A 16,838-nucleotide genomic window follows, 5' to 3' on the forward strand; every position below is an offset into this window, starting at 1 on the left:
TGGATATGAAGCATAACGGAAAGCTAGACTGACTTATTCTTTTTACCTGGAGTTTAAAAGTGCTCATAAATAGCCCCAAAGCCAAGCTAAATAAAAGAACAGGAGGCAGGAGAACATGATCTAGTTTTAAAAGAAGACAGGTAGCAGCTTTGTGAGAAACATCAGTGCATGTTTTGTATTCTACAGACTTCAATAGGCCTTAAGCATGCCTCATGGTGTGATGGATTTTGATCTCAAAAACCGTAGCTTCTGTTTTCATTAACTTTTGCAGGACTTACAGCACACTGCCTTACCCAACTTGCTGCCCCCTCCAGATGTTCAGGACTGCAATTCCCATCATGGAGGCTGGCTGGGAATGATGGGACTTGCAATCCAACACAGGTTGGGGAAAGCTGTTGCATGATATAGATGCATTCTATGGCCTTCCCTCCATGTAAGTGTAGAAGAAAACTTTTACTAGCTTGGCTAGCTCCACCAGGCAGTGCTCCAAAAGATGAACAGCTCCAAAGCAGAGATAATAATACTGATTCTAATGCCTCATTTGGCCATTTTAAAGACTAATTGTTTCAATAAGTAGCCTGTACACTGCTTTGAAAATGTATGTATAATTAGCAAGCAGCTGTGTTGTTTCACTAAAGTCCACAGTTTGCTAGACAGTTAGATGAATTAGTAGCATCCCTCCCATTCCAGAGAACAGTCTAACTGCAGCTGATGTCACTGGGAGGATATCCAATACGTGCAATGGAAACTAAACTGTAGTTAAGACTGAATTTACCCCAGACATCCATTTTCTTCGCTAGGATTTCTATCAGATCACTCTGAAATCATTGGATCGAGGGTTACTGTGACTATTTCCAGAAAGCCTGATGAATCTTAGTTCAATCCTGGAGACAGGACAGCATTCTCCTCCTCACCTGAGGATAGCTGGCTAGGTTAAGAGCTCCAGGGCACGTTGCATGGGACATGCAGCTCTGTCCTCCAACAGTTCACTGCTGCTCCCTGCCTCCCAGCATATGCTACCTGAAACAGCTGCCTCAGACCAGGGCTGGCCTATAAAACAGGACAACTGACTTTAGAGGCACCGATGTCTGAACCTTTCTTAGAGGAACCCTGCTGTCAGGAAAGGACTGAAACATATTTTTACAGGGAATAGTAACCTAACTGAGACAGCAGTGTCAACAATATTAACTTTTATCTGTTACAATGAAGAGGTACATAAGAGCATTCCTTTGATTCTGTCAAAAAGTATTTCAAACCCATAAATATCATTGAGAATTCATTCAGCATCTACTATCCTAGCACCTATGGCTTATGCATAAACACAGGCTGCTTCCTTTTTTAAAATGAGGGGGAAACATTTGCAGTTGACTAAACAGGATTTTTAATGGTTCCTAGTTAAGACTGCTTTGTTATGCTAGACTGTATACCCTGCACAACTATTTAGTTAAAAGGATATATTTGAAGGAGAAGGAATACATTTTAATCAAGCTATGTTTAAGAAAGGCTTAATCCTACACTAGACAGCAATTCTAAATAATTCAGGTTCTAAAACAGGGGTGGGCAACTTGTGGCCCTCCAAATGTTTTGGCCTACAACTCCCATCAGCCCTAGCTAGCATAGTCAATTGCCCACCCCTGCTCTAGATCACTGATGTCCATCTGGTGGCCTCTGGTCCATATTTGGTCTGTGAAGCAATTCTGTGGGGACTCCATTTTTTTTATTCATTATTACTTATTACATTTATATCCCACCTTTTTTCCTCCTCAAGGAATCCAAGGCAGCATACATAATCCTCCTCCTCTCATTTCATTGTCACAACAACCACCCTGTGAGGTAATTTGGGCTGAGAGTCTTTTTTTTTTTAAGAAAAAATGTTTTCTAAAAGCTGATCCATCAGAGATCCATTTAGTCCACCATCCTATTCTAACAGTGCCCAACCAAATGCCTCTGAGTAGTCAAAAAGGAGGGCTTGGAGGCAATCACCTTTCCCACTGTTGCTCCCAGCATCTGGTAGTCAGTGGTTCAAGTGGGACTTGCAACAGAACCTGGCAGTGTGGAGTTCTTGGTGCCCCGTTTTCCAGTCAGTCAGCCTTGCCTTTCTACACGATACTCCATTCCATTGCCCCTCTCACTGGGAATTCCATTCTCCCCCCATCCATCCCTCCAAGAATCAGTCAGGATTCCTTCACCATTGAGCACACTCAATCCTCATTAGGCTGCTTTTAAGGTCCCCCCTTTGGGTCGTCCCCCCCGAAAGATTTCTTTATACTTCTGTGAACTTTGGCATTCCCAGGGCCTGCTGATACCTCCCCCTTGAGCTTTTCTACATGAGGCATTTTTGTTTGCTCATCATTCCCTACTTACAGTTGTTTGCGCATGTCTTGACCCTGCTGTTTCGCTTCTGTTTTTGAAGGGCACTTTCAGAGAGTTCCTTTTTTCCCTTTTAGAGCAGGGGAAATATGGGATTATTTGTCAAAGCAAAAGAAAACCCCTTTTCCACTTGTTGTTTGCACTGTTCTGCTATACCACAATGCCACCTAGAATTTATGTAGCAGAAACTGGAAGTAGATACAGTAGATTAACAGCCTCATGCCAAAAAAGCCCCTCATGTGTGCGTATGGTGCCAAATCTGGCTACACAAGTAACTCTCACCTTGGAAGATAAAAAATAGAGGGAATAATACATACACACACTCTCCCACGGCCACATGGCTCCCTAATGCATTCTATACTCTCCATCTTTGATGAATATCTAGTTCACAATTAGGACTGGGGGTCACACTGGTTTCTGGAGTCGGATATGGGCCATAGCAAGACCTAAGGTTTATCTCTGGATCATCCAGGGGTCAAACCTGTTCATCTAGGTGACACACAGGGGATCCAATGCTCAGGCAGGGTCGAACCCTGGATGATCCCAGGATAAACCTTAGGTCTAGCTGTGGCCATGCTCTCCAAAAGCAAACATTTTTAGATCAATTCCTTAATCAGTAAGTGAGCTCCTTGTTAAAAACAACAAATGCTTTTACGGGTGGGAAACCTGGTATCCTCCACATGTTTTGGACTACAATGCCTACAAACCTTAGCAAGCATGGTCAATGGTCAAAGATGATGATGATGATAATGATTTCCCGCCTTTTGCCCAATGCTGGGCCTCAAGGCAGCATCACAGAATTCAAAACATATACATTAAAAACCTATAAATAGAGATATAGAAAAGTTTAAAGTATATTAAACATATTCCAATATTAAAACATTTAAAATGACAATTTTAAAAAGTCCTTGACACAGATGGAGGTCCAATTAATTCACCAAAGGCCTGCCAGAACAGAAAAGTCTTTGCCTGCCTCCTAAAGCACATCAGGGAGGGAGCCAGTCTAGCTTCCCTGGGAAGAGAGTTCCAGAGTACTGGAGCAGCCACCAATTATGTCAGCTGTAGTCCAAAACACCTGGAGAGCACTTGTCCACCTTTGGAATAAGGCAGGCCCATGAATGTGCATTTGCCATAAATCTAAGAGTATAAGAGCAGTCAATGTGTTTGTTTAGATATGATGGGTTCCAGATATACAGAGAACTTGTATGCAGCAGAGACAAGATGGATTTGAAAGCTTCGAACGTCTATCATTCTCGATGCTGGGAAAAGCAGCCTCCAATTTGTCTCCCAATCCCCTTGGGATGACACGAGCTTGGGGCTGCTTTTTCAACTCTGCTGCAGATGGCAGGGCTGCCTTAACGATGGTACATTTCAGAATTTAATAAGAAATTGATGCCAGAACTGGCAGGTGCAGAATCCCAGCACTCCTGATGCTAACTAGCAAAAGGGGAAAAAACTAAAAGAGAATGGAAAACTGCAAGGATCTGCCCAGGACTACTTCACGCAAAAAAAATAAAAATAAAAAAAGGCTCAGTTACTAACACATTTCAGAGTGCAATCTGTTTCAAGTATATCTGGCTTAATTTCAAAACCAATTAACACCAATATGGAATCCTCAACTGGTTGACTGAGCTTCTCCTTGTTGAATTTTCCCTTGAAGGCACCTCAACAGGCTAAGTAATCTCTAGAAGAAGAAGAAATGATGTATTTTATTGAGGGAATGTTGTATTTCCCCTATTCATTTATACATCATCCATCCATTCCAAATTATATTACAGTATTGCTCCCTATACCCATAGTATCTTGGTGGAAAGTAAAATCACCCCCAATGAGTATCCTAATAGGGGAATATCCCATTCCCATCTCCTATCACACAAATTCCATGGTCACTGACAAGTGGCCCCTCTCTGGTGCATTTTGCCTACCATCATGACCCAGGGCTCGGGAGGAGGCCATGAAATCATGTGCACACTGTCCCATTCTCTTGCATCAGTTCCTCTGGTGCCCCTATGACCGGTTTCTGTGTTACATGTGGCCAATCCCAATCCAGGATAAACTGAACATCTACATTTCTAAGCTCATAATGTGGCCCTGGGTTTAATCAGGGTTCTAAATGGAAATTTAGGAAATCTGTGATTGGAGACACACAACAATCAAAACAGGGTAGGGTGAATTTATGTGAGAGAGAGGAGAAGCAGGGGAGAGTGCAAAATCCCTTAGACTTGCCTTTCAGTGTTAAGTGTGAGCCAGACCTTTGGTCCAAATGGAAACAGAAGCATTTCTGGTGACTGTTCTGAAGTTCCAAAATCCCCTTCCATTCCCATTCCCAGACCTGACAAAGCCTATGCATCTTTTTCAGATGAGAATGGAAGATATTTTGATCTATTAAAATGCCACTAACTGTTCTGAGACAGAGGGAGAGAAACAAGGAAAGACTGGATCAAGGTCAGCAACTGGATGCCCATGAGAAGAATGTGTGGGAAGGAAGGGAATTTGGGGCAACAAGTCTTCACGGCAAACCATGTTGACTACAGGTGTTTGGGGGCTTGGCCTTTCCTCTCAAGTCTGGCTAGAGAAGCTGCTGATTCCAAGTTCTACTAACATGAGACAGAATCTGTTGTCAAAATTGGACGGATGATTCCCATCTTTACTGTAAGAGAACTCCGCAGATCAATGTGAGAGCATGAGAACACCCTCATGATGTGCGTCTTTTCCATCTTTGGTCAAATGACCATTTTAAGGAAAGGACTGGGGCATCAGTGCAAATAAGCACAAAATGCCAAGTTTTTATTTTATTTTAAGGATTCTTTTATAGGATTTTTAACCTACCTTTCAGGGTGCACTGGAATACTAGAATAAAATCATGGGATTTTGTAAGAAGCATTCCCAGTCTTGAGACACTATTCATTCATACTTGTGTCACAAAGGCCCGACCTGATATTTCAGCTCTTTGCTCAATCTAATGTCCTTTCCGAGCTCACAGTCAGAAATTGGTAGGCTCAGCCATTTCATTTCTGACCACTTGCAGCAAAGCTAATACAACTGCTTCTGTAACTGAACCATCATATGATAGAATCTCTATCATTTCAGTACATGCTCTGTGATGTGTGGACATATTTATGCATGGAGTAAAATGAATTCAGTTCTTTTTGAAATACCATTACATAGTTTTCAACAAACTGCAGACATATCTTAATTCTCTAGAAAACTATATTTGTCCTCTTTCAGCCATTCATATTGCTAGTGACTGACAGCAAAACTGTATTTTTATGTCTGTCAATAGCCAGGGATAAACAAAGGGTAGTGGACATAAGCCATGTTCATATGTCACTTTAAGCCAGGAATCTTGGCTTATTAAACTACAATGTGAAAAAGTAGTGTGCTTGTGTACACAGCCTGTTCACTCCTCCCTGCAAATAGGTAAACAAAACAAGAAGGGGAGAACGTCAGATTACATCGAAACCTAGCATTATCGTTTATTGTACCCAAACAAGCCAGGAACTTAAACCAGCTTTAAACCAGAGTTTGTTGTAAGTAAATCCTGGCTTACTTACCCACTCTCACAAAAGAAGAAGTCAAGTGGGAGTAAGCTCACTGTGTGCACCAGTAGACGGTCTTTATTTGTCCATATTTGAGCCAATTACCAGCAAGCTGTAAATGGCTATATCTACCTGATTAAGAAAAACAAGATTGGCCCTATCAGGCACTAAGCTGAAGGCCCTACTGCAAGAGGCAAATTGAAAGGGTCTGGTGATTGGGCAATCTTGAATATTTAGATTGCTAGTTGGATGTGATCAAGTGATGTTACCATGCAAATTTAAGCAGTGAAATTGTGGCTGTGATACATTAGCTAGAGTTCATATTTTCTAGGAAAGGTTTCATTAAATAGAGTTCATTAAAGATAATGTCTCAAGGCTAGGAAAGGAAAAGGCAGCAAGGGCAGCTTTAAAGAATCTCATCTATGTGGGAACAATATATTGTTCATCACTCTTGTAAAGAAAAAATCAGGCTATCAGGGATTATTTTGGTTTAGCTGCTCATGAGTCACACAGTCCATTTGTTCTAATTCCCAGTGTTGCATGTTTGCTTCATTTTCCAATCCCCACTAGTGCTGTGGTCTCATAAGGAGGTTGTGATTAATCAGAGAACAGGCGGATTCTTAGATCAGCTCCACCTGACCTATAGGCATAATTTCACATTCGGATTAAGATTTATCATCAACGATTCATTTGTCTCAGATTGTCTTCAATGCTTAATTTTTAAGAGGAGATGAGTCGGAAGCCAAGCGGAGTCATCCTCCTCAGTCAGCTAGTTCCTCCTTCATCACATCTTGTCTTCTCCATAGTGAAGGCTGCTTCACCCCCACTTGTTTTACCATCTCCCAACTTCCTAAACCCACTGTAACTGTGTTACAGACTCACTCAAATCATTCCATCAAACCTGATATAATTGCCTGTATTTTCTGTATAGAGTGCTTTCAGACACAACGCTATCAATCAACAGGCATTTTGCAACTATTCTGTCTTTTCCTCCTTACCTTTTCTGGTAAGAAAAAGATGGAAGAAGTGGTGGGGAAACCCCAGAGGGCTACAAATGGAAGGCATTGTCTAGAACCCCCCCCCCCCAATAAAACCCTGTATTTCAGGCAGAGTGATTACAGGATAAAAGCCTTATCTGGACACACATGTGGTCTTTCAGTTGCTAAGCCAGACCATTAGTAGTAACTCAAGGTACTTTGGTTCATACAATTCAGAGTGACTAAGTTGTTGTTGTTAATAATAATATTCACATAGCACCATCAATTTACATGGTGCTGTATATACTGTAGTAAAATAATAAAATAGCAACACTCCACCACATAGGCTTAAATTCTAATAAAATCATAATAAACAATAAGAATGCACCAAACAGGCACGGGGGGACAATAAAATAACGCTATAAAAGTAAGATCAAAATCAAGTTCTAAAAGCTTTAGAAAAAAGAAACGTTTTCAACTGAGCTTTAAAAACTGTAATTGAACTCGTGGTCACAAATGCTCTGGAAGAGACTTCCTGGCATAAGGGGCAGCAAGAGAAAATGGACGAAGCTGAGCAAGAGAAGTAGAGACTCTTGGGCAGGTTAGAAATCGATGAGCGAAAAGCACGAATGGGGCAATAATGTGAAATAAGGGAAGTTAAACATAAGCACCCTGCTGGACTAGACCAAAAACCTATCCAGTCGAGCAGTCTTTCCCCACAGAGTCCTGTTCTGAAACAGATTTCTATGGGAAGCCCACAAGCAGGACATAAGTGCAATAACTGAGAAGCATACTATTTCTGATAACTGGAGATAATATATAGCTATCATGACTAGTAGCCATTGATAGCCTTATCCTCTTAAGACCATAGTTTTAAAAGTGAGGTACTGTATTTTACTATTGTACTGTATTTTGGTACCCTTTGTATTTGAGAAAGCTACAGAGTTCAGTGTCAGCAGAAAGGGAAACCACAATAATAATAATAATAATAATAATAATAATAATAATAATAATACATCTCCTTTAGGTTGGACATCATTCTTTGTCACAATGTCAGCGTGGAGCATGAATCACACCGTGGGTTCCCTTTAAGAGAAACTTGGCAAAGATCATGAAGGGATTTATCTCATAAAAGGAATATCTATTCTGTGCACGTCTGTGCCAGCAGCTTATCAAAATGAGCCTGCTGGTCCACTATTAATTCCTGCAGCCTTTTCATATCCTACTTCCAGGGATGTAGTGCATCACCCAGGAGCTTTTTCCACTTCGGTGATTTGCACAACATCTGATAAAATGCTAAAATCGTATTCTTGAAGTGTCACATCCCACCTCCTCCCTGGTGATTAAAAAAATCTAACAAAGCCAGGGAACCAGACTGGATATAGGGTTCAGGGTAGCCAAGAAGGCAATTTTCAAAATGTAGAGAACTGGTTGAATTTCTTCTATTACATTGTCCACAGTGAGTAATAAGCTCTGAGCTGCTTCTAATCTCTAGTGAATGAAATTTGCAAATTGTTTACCATGCGTCCTCAGAATCCAGAAGTCTGTAGCATCTCATTCAGAGACTACCGTAAATCAACGGTGTGGACATATTAGATCCATGAATCACCATCCCTTCCTAATAATGCCAACCCCCACATGTTTATTGTAGCACTGAAGAAAACAATAACCTTGTTGTAAATGAATAAAATATTAGGTGGGTTTAGTTATTTGGGTGAGCATAGGTGCTACAGGTGGATAAGCAAAGGGCCTCTTCGACTCACCTTTGAGGCCATTTTGTATTCAACCCTTTGCCTTTTTGTAAGAACTTCTATACTCTCTCAGGATTAATGTGGAAACACATCTAATGTTCATCTATGTCAATGTGCTCCCCAGCCACTCCACTAACTACTATAATAAAATTAACAAAATAAATAACAAATTGTGGTTGAACAAATAGAGGAAGGAACCATGGCCCAGTGGTAGAGCACCTGCTTTGCATGCAGAAGGTCCCAATTCACTTCCTGGCATATCCAGGTAGGGGTGGAAAAACTGCTGCCTGAAACCCTGGAGAGCCATTGCTGCCAGTCAATGTTGACAATACTGGGCTAGATGGACAAAAGTTCGCAATGTTGCAAATATTCACATAACAATAAATTACAAATAATCCAGCATTTTTCAAAGAGCACGACAGAAGTTCTCACAATAGAAAGACATAACAATCCCAGTGAGATTCACACAACCATTTTGCCAGCACAAATGGAGTCTTGTAGGGCATATGTGCATACTTGTGCAGCTAAAGGTATCTGAAGGCAGCATTGCCAGGGAGGGGCAGAAGAATTTGGCCTTTGCTAGAACAAGATTTTGCTGGTTGAGGGGAGCAACCCTTAACACTGCTGGGGATCCAGTGCAGAGCCCTACAGAACAATCTCTCCTACTAACACAATGGATTCCTCCAACCCTACAATTAGGGTGACCAAATGAAAAGGAGGACAGGGCTCCTGTAGCTTTAACAGGGAATTTCAGTAAGTGTCATTTGTATGCATGCAGCACCTGGTGAAATTCCCCCTTCATCACAACAGTTAAAGCTGCAGGAGCCCTGTGCTCTTTAGCTAGAGTGACCAGATACAAAAGAGGGCAGGGCTCCTGCAGCTTTAACTGTTGTGACGAAGAGGGAATTTCACCAGGTGCTGCATGCATACAAATGACACCTGCTGACATTCCCTTTTCTATTCAACTGTTAAAGATACAGGAGCCCTGTCCTCCTTTCTATATGGCCACTCTACCTACAATAGCACAACTCATTGGATCCCTAGAATGTGTGTTTCCCTGGGGGCGGGTGGGTGGGTTTCTCCACAGGTGCTGAGGTGCTGGATAAGCACACTGATCCTGGTTTAGGAAATGGTTCGATGCTTGTTTCGCCTTTTAAAAATGACTGCAGAATATAGATAGGTTGGACTGCAATGGAATCTATTCAAAAATTCATGGATGCCCCTATATACCCAATGCAAGAAGAGTAAACTTGTGCTGAAGAAAATAGTTGAATAGATCGACTCCAGCAATTGTCCTCTCCAGACCGAAAAGCAACTATTTTCTCCCTGCCGCACTATGGGGAGATGGACAGAAGAACACCACTCTTGTGGGGGCACAAATGGCAACCACAGCACTATTCACTCATACAGGTGCAAGACACCTGAGAACGATTCATATGAGTGGAGATAATCTGCAGGAAGCTAGTGCTTGGTTTATACGAACACAAAGGAGGTTCATAAGCAATGAAAAAAAAAAGCCATTTAGACAACATTATCGAACTTGGCCTCTGTACAAGTCCTCTTTGTAAGAGATTTGGTAATCTTAGAAAGTGCTTCACAACACCTAAAGCCTTGAATGAGTTGCGCCACCCACTGTGCCCTACAGGCATTTAACCATTCTGATAAGAAGATAAAGCCTAGTTTGAAGACACATCCATTGTAGAGCAGTCAAGAGCAAAACTTTCTTTCCAAGATACAAAGGGCCTAGGACAATAAAGTGCTGTGGAAATGTTGACACAAGTTTAAGTCTAGTTATTCAAACACAACACCTGGAATCTGAGCTGCCAGAGCACTTCAGAAGAAAACTCACCCTTCTTTATGACAACTAGTATAGTGGAATCAGGGCTCACAGGGAGGCAGCCGAGAACATCTGCCACCCTTCCTCAGAATTTTTCCTCTGAGTTTAGCTGCAATCCTCACAGCAGCTGGGGGTGGAAGAAATGAATTTTCCAAGCAACAATATATGGTTCCCTGTTGTCATGCAGAAGTATTTTAGGGTGGCTTGGCCATGAATGGGCAATTAAGACCCATTAGTTAAACTCAAAAGATCTGCTCCTGAGATAAAAACTGTTAGAACTGGTTTGTTGATATGGATCAGCATAGCTATGGGGACTGTCATTATGAGAGCCTGCACTTCAGATTTACCACTACACCACTGCTAATGCAGTTTTAACACTCATCTTCCCCCCCACCCCACCCTGGCAGCTAATTAAATGAGTAACCTAGTCATTCTGGGGTGGCGGAAAATCCTCTTATTTTAATCTCTCATTTGAAGTGCCTTGAAGTCACCTATCTGGGAAATATTGAATGTATTGGTCAGCTTTTTACAAACACTCACACAGAGCATGAAGAATTTAATCCAGTTCAATAAAAGGCATAGATAGCTTAGGGAAAAGTCTCATACAGATGCTCAGTTACTGTAAAGCTCTGGATCTTTGTGTGTGTTCACAGGCTCTGGAAGGAAGGAAGAAGGCAATATCATAGCAAAGGAAAACATGTGAGATTCCACAGCACCAGACATCTACAATCTTATTTTGAGTCCCATGATTACAGGAGTCTGGAAGGGTGTTGCCATGTTGGTACTAGAAAATCAGAGACATGTAAGTTAGCAGCTTATATTTTATTGGTTTGATTTCTGCACTCCTATTGCCAGAGACATTGGACAAGCAAGAGAAAAAGATTCCTTTGCCTAGTCTCTAGTTTTTCTTTACTTCTAACCATTCTAAGTTCTTCAGAGACCTCACACATAATTTCTGCACATTTGTACATTGGCAGTACTGTAAATCTAGGGCTGTTCCCCCTTTTCTAAACAGTGTTGTTTTTTAAACTGTAGATGGTACAAGTATTTAAACCCCATTTTAAAAGCCTATTTCCTAGGTGTAAGATATTGAGGTTGTTCATTTGCCATCATTCTTCCAGATCAATAACTTAATCTTAGAAGTATTGTCTGTAGGTTTGTCTTCCCAGGTCACAACAAAATTGATTGTTAATTTCAAATTCCAGCTACCTCCCAGAGGTACTGATCATATTAAGTTTGTTATCCCAAGGTGAAAGAAAAGCTAAGAAGCCTAAGAGGGCTTTCTTTGACTCTCTTTAAAAGTGAAGTTACACTTTAATCATGTTAATAAATCCAAGGCAGAGGTGTATTGATGGTTTGTTATCTCTGGGTCATGTTTAAAAGATATGGGTAGCTGATTAGGAACTGAAAAAGATGAAGAGCCAAAGGCTCTTAGAGCCCAGATAGAAGGGATATATCTTCCTAATTCTTAGAGCCACCAACCAGTGATATACAGTAGTTGCTACCTCACTTCTATATGACATGTTGCCGTTCAACTGAATTAAATTGAATTAATGAAGTTAATAATGGGACACAAACACTCTTGGCCCAAGGTTCCAGGGCACGGTATACAAGCCCTGATCCACATGTCCCAGATCAGACTCACTCCAGATCTGGTCCAAAACTTTTCTTGGCTCTACACTTGACCCCTAAAACACCTTTGCTCCTATATTCCATCCCGACATTTGATAGACCTGCTACCAGAGCAGCAGCTGTCAGTGTTTTCTTTTGTAATTATCCAAATCTATACCACCCTTTCCCAATCTGGACCCCTCCAGATGTTTTGGACTTCAATTTCTATCAGGTCCAGTCAGCATGTGTAATGGTACAGAATGCTGGGAGTTGTGGGGCAACAGTTTGGGGAATGCTAGTTTAAATAGAAGATGGCAGACTATGGAAAGCAGATGACCTATGGAATTTCTTGCATTAGCACTATTTTATCTCTACATGCATTGACTAGCTTTACTGTTTTGGGCACAATACTCAAGGACAGTGGATCTTAAATCCCCCCCACACACACACACCACTTGAAAATTGGTGGGGGTCTATTTTTTGTTCTACAAATCAGATCACATATATAACTCACATTTTAGTTTTTTGTTTTGAATTCTTCTGTGCTGGTATCATTGTCAGATCCAGTGACATATTATGAAAATCATGGGCCCTTGTCAGTTTCTCTGATAATCTGGCCCTGGTCAAGATGGCCTCAAACTCCAACATCAGAAAAACTAAATCAAGTGCAAAGCCAAGTGCAGGTGTTCTGCACTTCTCAACAGTTCTCAACTGTTCTGCAAGCTTTCCATAGACCACCTAATCAAGCTTATGGACTGCCAGTAGTCTGCTGGCTGCATTTTGAGAACTTGTGCTCTAGGAGAAAGTCAGCCAGAAGCATCCAAGAACGTATTCATTGCCACCTTTGCTAGATACGATGGCCTACTGGCTTCCAGTTATTGCCTCAAAGTGGAGGTGAAACCTCAAATGGGTGGCACTGGCAAGGAAAATTTATTAGGTTGCCCAATGTGTATCATTTAATGACCCCCTTAATATATCAACCTTAAAGGATAACTACACCATCGCATGCCCCATCCACATGAATATGCCCCATGCTGGGACATCATTTTATTAGTGAAGAATGACTGGCAATTCACTCTATAAACAGGGTCATATCCTATAACTATTAAGTGCACATTTAAAATGTAAGTATTTATCCAAGTAACAAAAGTAGCAGAACCAGAATTTATCATGCTGCTGTCTATCTTCTCTCATGACCTCTATTATGGAGCAATTCTGTGATGCAAGTATAACCCAAAATCATACAGCTGGGTTCCTCCCTCCTCCCCCAACACCACCACAGGATCTGGGAACACGCTGAAACTAGGTTCACCTGCCAGACTGCTTAAATCATGTCCTACAAAAGATCCTACTTGCCAAAAACAATTAGGTCTGACTAAGTCTACCTTTGGCTCCTTTATGAATCTTAATTGCTCAGTTGCTAGGCAAAAAGCCGACTTCTTCTGACATTCCATCACTCCCACTGGTAAATCCCAAACTGTAACAAAACGTGCTTAAAAATAGCAACATGCTCTGCCTATGCAGGCCCCAAACAGTCTGTGTACAAAGCACTGGTAACATTTGGCCTCAAATCTCAGAGATGTTTTCACTATTTCCCTAGGGTTGCATTCCAAGATCTTCCGATTTATTTTCACACTGTACTCTAATGCACTGAGAAGGTTTATTTTTATTGCAGTATGACATTAAATCAAGGAGAAAAGAAACATTATTTTTAAATAACTTATAAAGGTCACCTCATCCCACCATAGATATGAAAGCGCCTAACAATACAAGTACCAGATTTGCTTTGACATAATGTAACAATAAACAGGCCTCTCTGGCTTTTCTTAATATAAACTCCCACTGGATAGAGTAACTCTAAGAAAATTACATTTGCTGTGACAGCACAGAAAACAAAAGGAACGGCATGCAACCATGCAATCATGAAAAAGGGATTTATATATGCCTTTAAAACATTGCAATGTAAGCATTTAGTTTATTTTAACCCTTTGAACCAACTACGATGGGCCTTACTTCATAATAAGTAAGTAATACTAACATGCTTCCAGTATTTCGTAAACTGTCATTCTGTAAGACCTCAAATAGAATATATATTCTATCGCTTCCCATTGCAAACATGTTCAAGAAGAGCCTTTCTTTCTTTCAAAGCTGAGGGCACCATCACTTTTAGCTAGAGACAGCAAAGAATGCCACTTGATGCAGGGACGGGGCTGCAATATTTTTACACAACTGGGTTCCTTTCCCCCTCCAGCACGCTCTGGGACTCTCGTTCAACCCACTGAAGACAACACACATGGTGACTGCTACACAGTGCATGACGGCTGGTCACTGTGATTATGGCGATTGTTGTCCTCATCTGGATTTTTGTGAATCGAACCCTTTTATATAGATACAAAGCCGAAGCAAAGGATGGATAGAATTCAAATCCCATACGCCACGCCGAGTCGAACATCCAAGTTAGTTTTCCAGTTTAGGAAGATCTCTTGTAGTATGCTTCCTTTAGGACCGGGGCGGGGGGTAGGAGATACCTTTTAAGAAAGAAGACTCCCCATATGTAATGTTAAATATTTGCATTGTCATTAGATGTGTTAAGGTTTCTTAATTTATTTTTATTTTATTTAAGGGGGGAATCAGATCTTGATAGATTACAATGAACAAGAGAATCCAGAGTGATCATTCCCCCCCCTCCATCTCGCCAAACCCAGCTTAGCCATTGTGTGAACGAGGGCAGACCGAGGATTCCTCAATGGAGAAGAAAAGGTTTGAAGATATGTAATCTTTCGCTCGCGCAGCTCGACACAGCCCAAGCAACCCCCCAACCCCCCACTCACGCGGCCCCCGCGATCGCGCTGTTCCGCAAGCAGAAAAGATGTCTCCTGCTGCCGCTTTCTTACCTCCTCAGCACGCAGGCAGCGACAGCCCGAGATCCCCCTCGCCCCAATTCCTGCCGGCGATCAGAACAGCGCGTTCCCCATGTGGCGAAGCGGCTCCTCCTCACCATAGTCAAAAGTTCCCCTGCCAGCATCGCCCCGGCGCGTCCGTCATGATGTGCTCCTGGCTGGCGAGCCGATCTCCCTCTCTCCTCTTCTAGCTCCCTCTTGCAGACGGTTCTTCGGGCTCGGCGCGCTCGATCCTCCGCCTCCGCCTCCGCCTCCCTCGAAGTATTACTTCGCCCAAACCGTAGCCGCGCGCCGGCTGGCTGCCCCGGGAGGAGGTCGTGCCTGGCCGCTCGCGCCAGCCGTCTGGCGCTGCCTTCGCCTCTCTCCGCCGGAGCCCCCGAGCTGCTGCACGCCTCGGCCGGCCTCGGCAGCTGCCCTCCGGGGTCCTATTTCTAGGCACGACGGCAGCAAAGCAACTGATCCGAAGGAAGCCCGACGGGCTTTGACACTCGAAAGCGGGGCAGCTGTTTCAAGGAGTCTCTGCAGCAGGAAATGCCACCAGACTTCTCTCCAACCACATCAGGAAGAGCGCGCGCGAGCGACGGGGTGGGTAGGTGGGTGGGTGGCTGGCTGGCTGGGTGCGGTATAAAATCCGGGCAGGATCAGAACATACTGGATTGGATTGGTACGTATGTATGTTGGTGTGCGTGCATTTTGGTCTGCGTGGTTTTACTGGGTAGGAAGGGAGGGCAGAATGGAAGGGAACGTAAAGCGAAATCGAAACAGCGTCAAAGCGAAGCCACCTCTAGGAAGGAATTGCGCCGCCCTCTTCCCTTCCTTATAGTGCAGGGTTTTTATAACCAGTGGGATAGAAGAAGATCGCCCCCCCCCCCCCCCGAATCTGTGGCTCTATTCCTCTTTCAGAGGTTGGAAAGCCCGCAGAGCAGAAAATGGGAGCGGGCTAGGATAAGCAAAGGGCTTGCTGCCCCCTCTACTGGACAACTCGTGTCCAAAAGCTGGGCACAATTAAGATATGGAACAGTTGGTGGGGAAAGAATGGAGGCAGTAGATAAATAAAAGGATCTAGTCGTGAATGGAGATAGCGTTTACGTGAATAATAACGCAACGGACCGGGACATTGCTGTCTCTTTGGAAATGCAAGGCAGGATCAGTACTGGCCCAGGAAATCAAGGCGGCACAACATGAAACAGTTCAGAGATCTGGGGTGCTGCTTCCAGACAAAGGGCTTCTGACATGATTTGGACGAGGAGGTGCGGGGAACGCTTATCAAATTTGCAGATGACACAAAATTGGGTGGGATAGCTAATACCCTGGGAGACAGAAATAAACTTCAAAGAGATCTTGATAGGCTGGAGTGCTGGGCTGAAAACAACAGAATGAAATTTAACAGGGATAAATGCCAAGTTCTACATCTAGGAAATAGAAACCAAAGGCACAGTGACAACATGGGGGATACTTGGCTCAGCAATACTACAAATGAGAAAGATCTTGGAATTGTTGTAGATCGCAAGCTGAATATGAGCCAACAGTGCAATATGGCTGCAAGAAAGGCAAATGCTATTTTGGGCTGCATTAATAGAAGTATAGCTTCCAAATTGCGTGAGGTACTGGTTCCTCTCTATTCGGCCCTGGTTAGGCCTCATCTAGAGTATTGCATCCAGTTCTGGGCACTACACTTCAACAAGGATGCAGACAAGCTGGAGCGTGTTCAGAGGAGGGCAACCAGGATGATCAGGGGTCTGGAAGCAAAGCCTTGTGAGGAGAGACTGAAAGAACTGGGCATGTTTAGCCTGGAGAAGAGAAGATTGAGGGGAGACATGATAGCACTCTTCAAATACTTAAAAGGTTGTCAC

At 42.7% G+C, this 16,838-nt stretch overlaps 1 protein-coding gene across 2 annotated transcripts in view; it reads right to left on the reverse strand.

The window, feature by feature from the left end:
• Positions 1–16,838, reverse strand: part of OSBPL5 (oxysterol binding protein like 5) — a 188,217-nt gene that overhangs the window by 134,717 nt on the left and 36,662 nt on the right. Inside the window, exon 1 of one of the 2 annotated variants that reach the window (XM_063117174.1) lies at positions 14,980–15,518. The exons of the other annotated variant lie outside the window; for it this stretch is intronic. The gene's annotated coding sequence lies outside the window, so the exon portion shown is untranslated. Of the gene's footprint in view, positions 1–14,979; positions 15,519–16,838 lie in introns of those variants that run through there. 2 annotated transcript variants of the gene reach the window in all.

The sequence above is a fragment of the Elgaria multicarinata genome, chromosome 2 (genome assembly GCF_023053635.1).
Source record: "Elgaria multicarinata webbii isolate HBS135686 ecotype San Diego chromosome 2, rElgMul1.1.pri, whole genome shotgun sequence".
Taxonomy (NCBI): domain Eukaryota; kingdom Metazoa; phylum Chordata; class Lepidosauria; order Squamata; family Anguidae; genus Elgaria; species Elgaria multicarinata.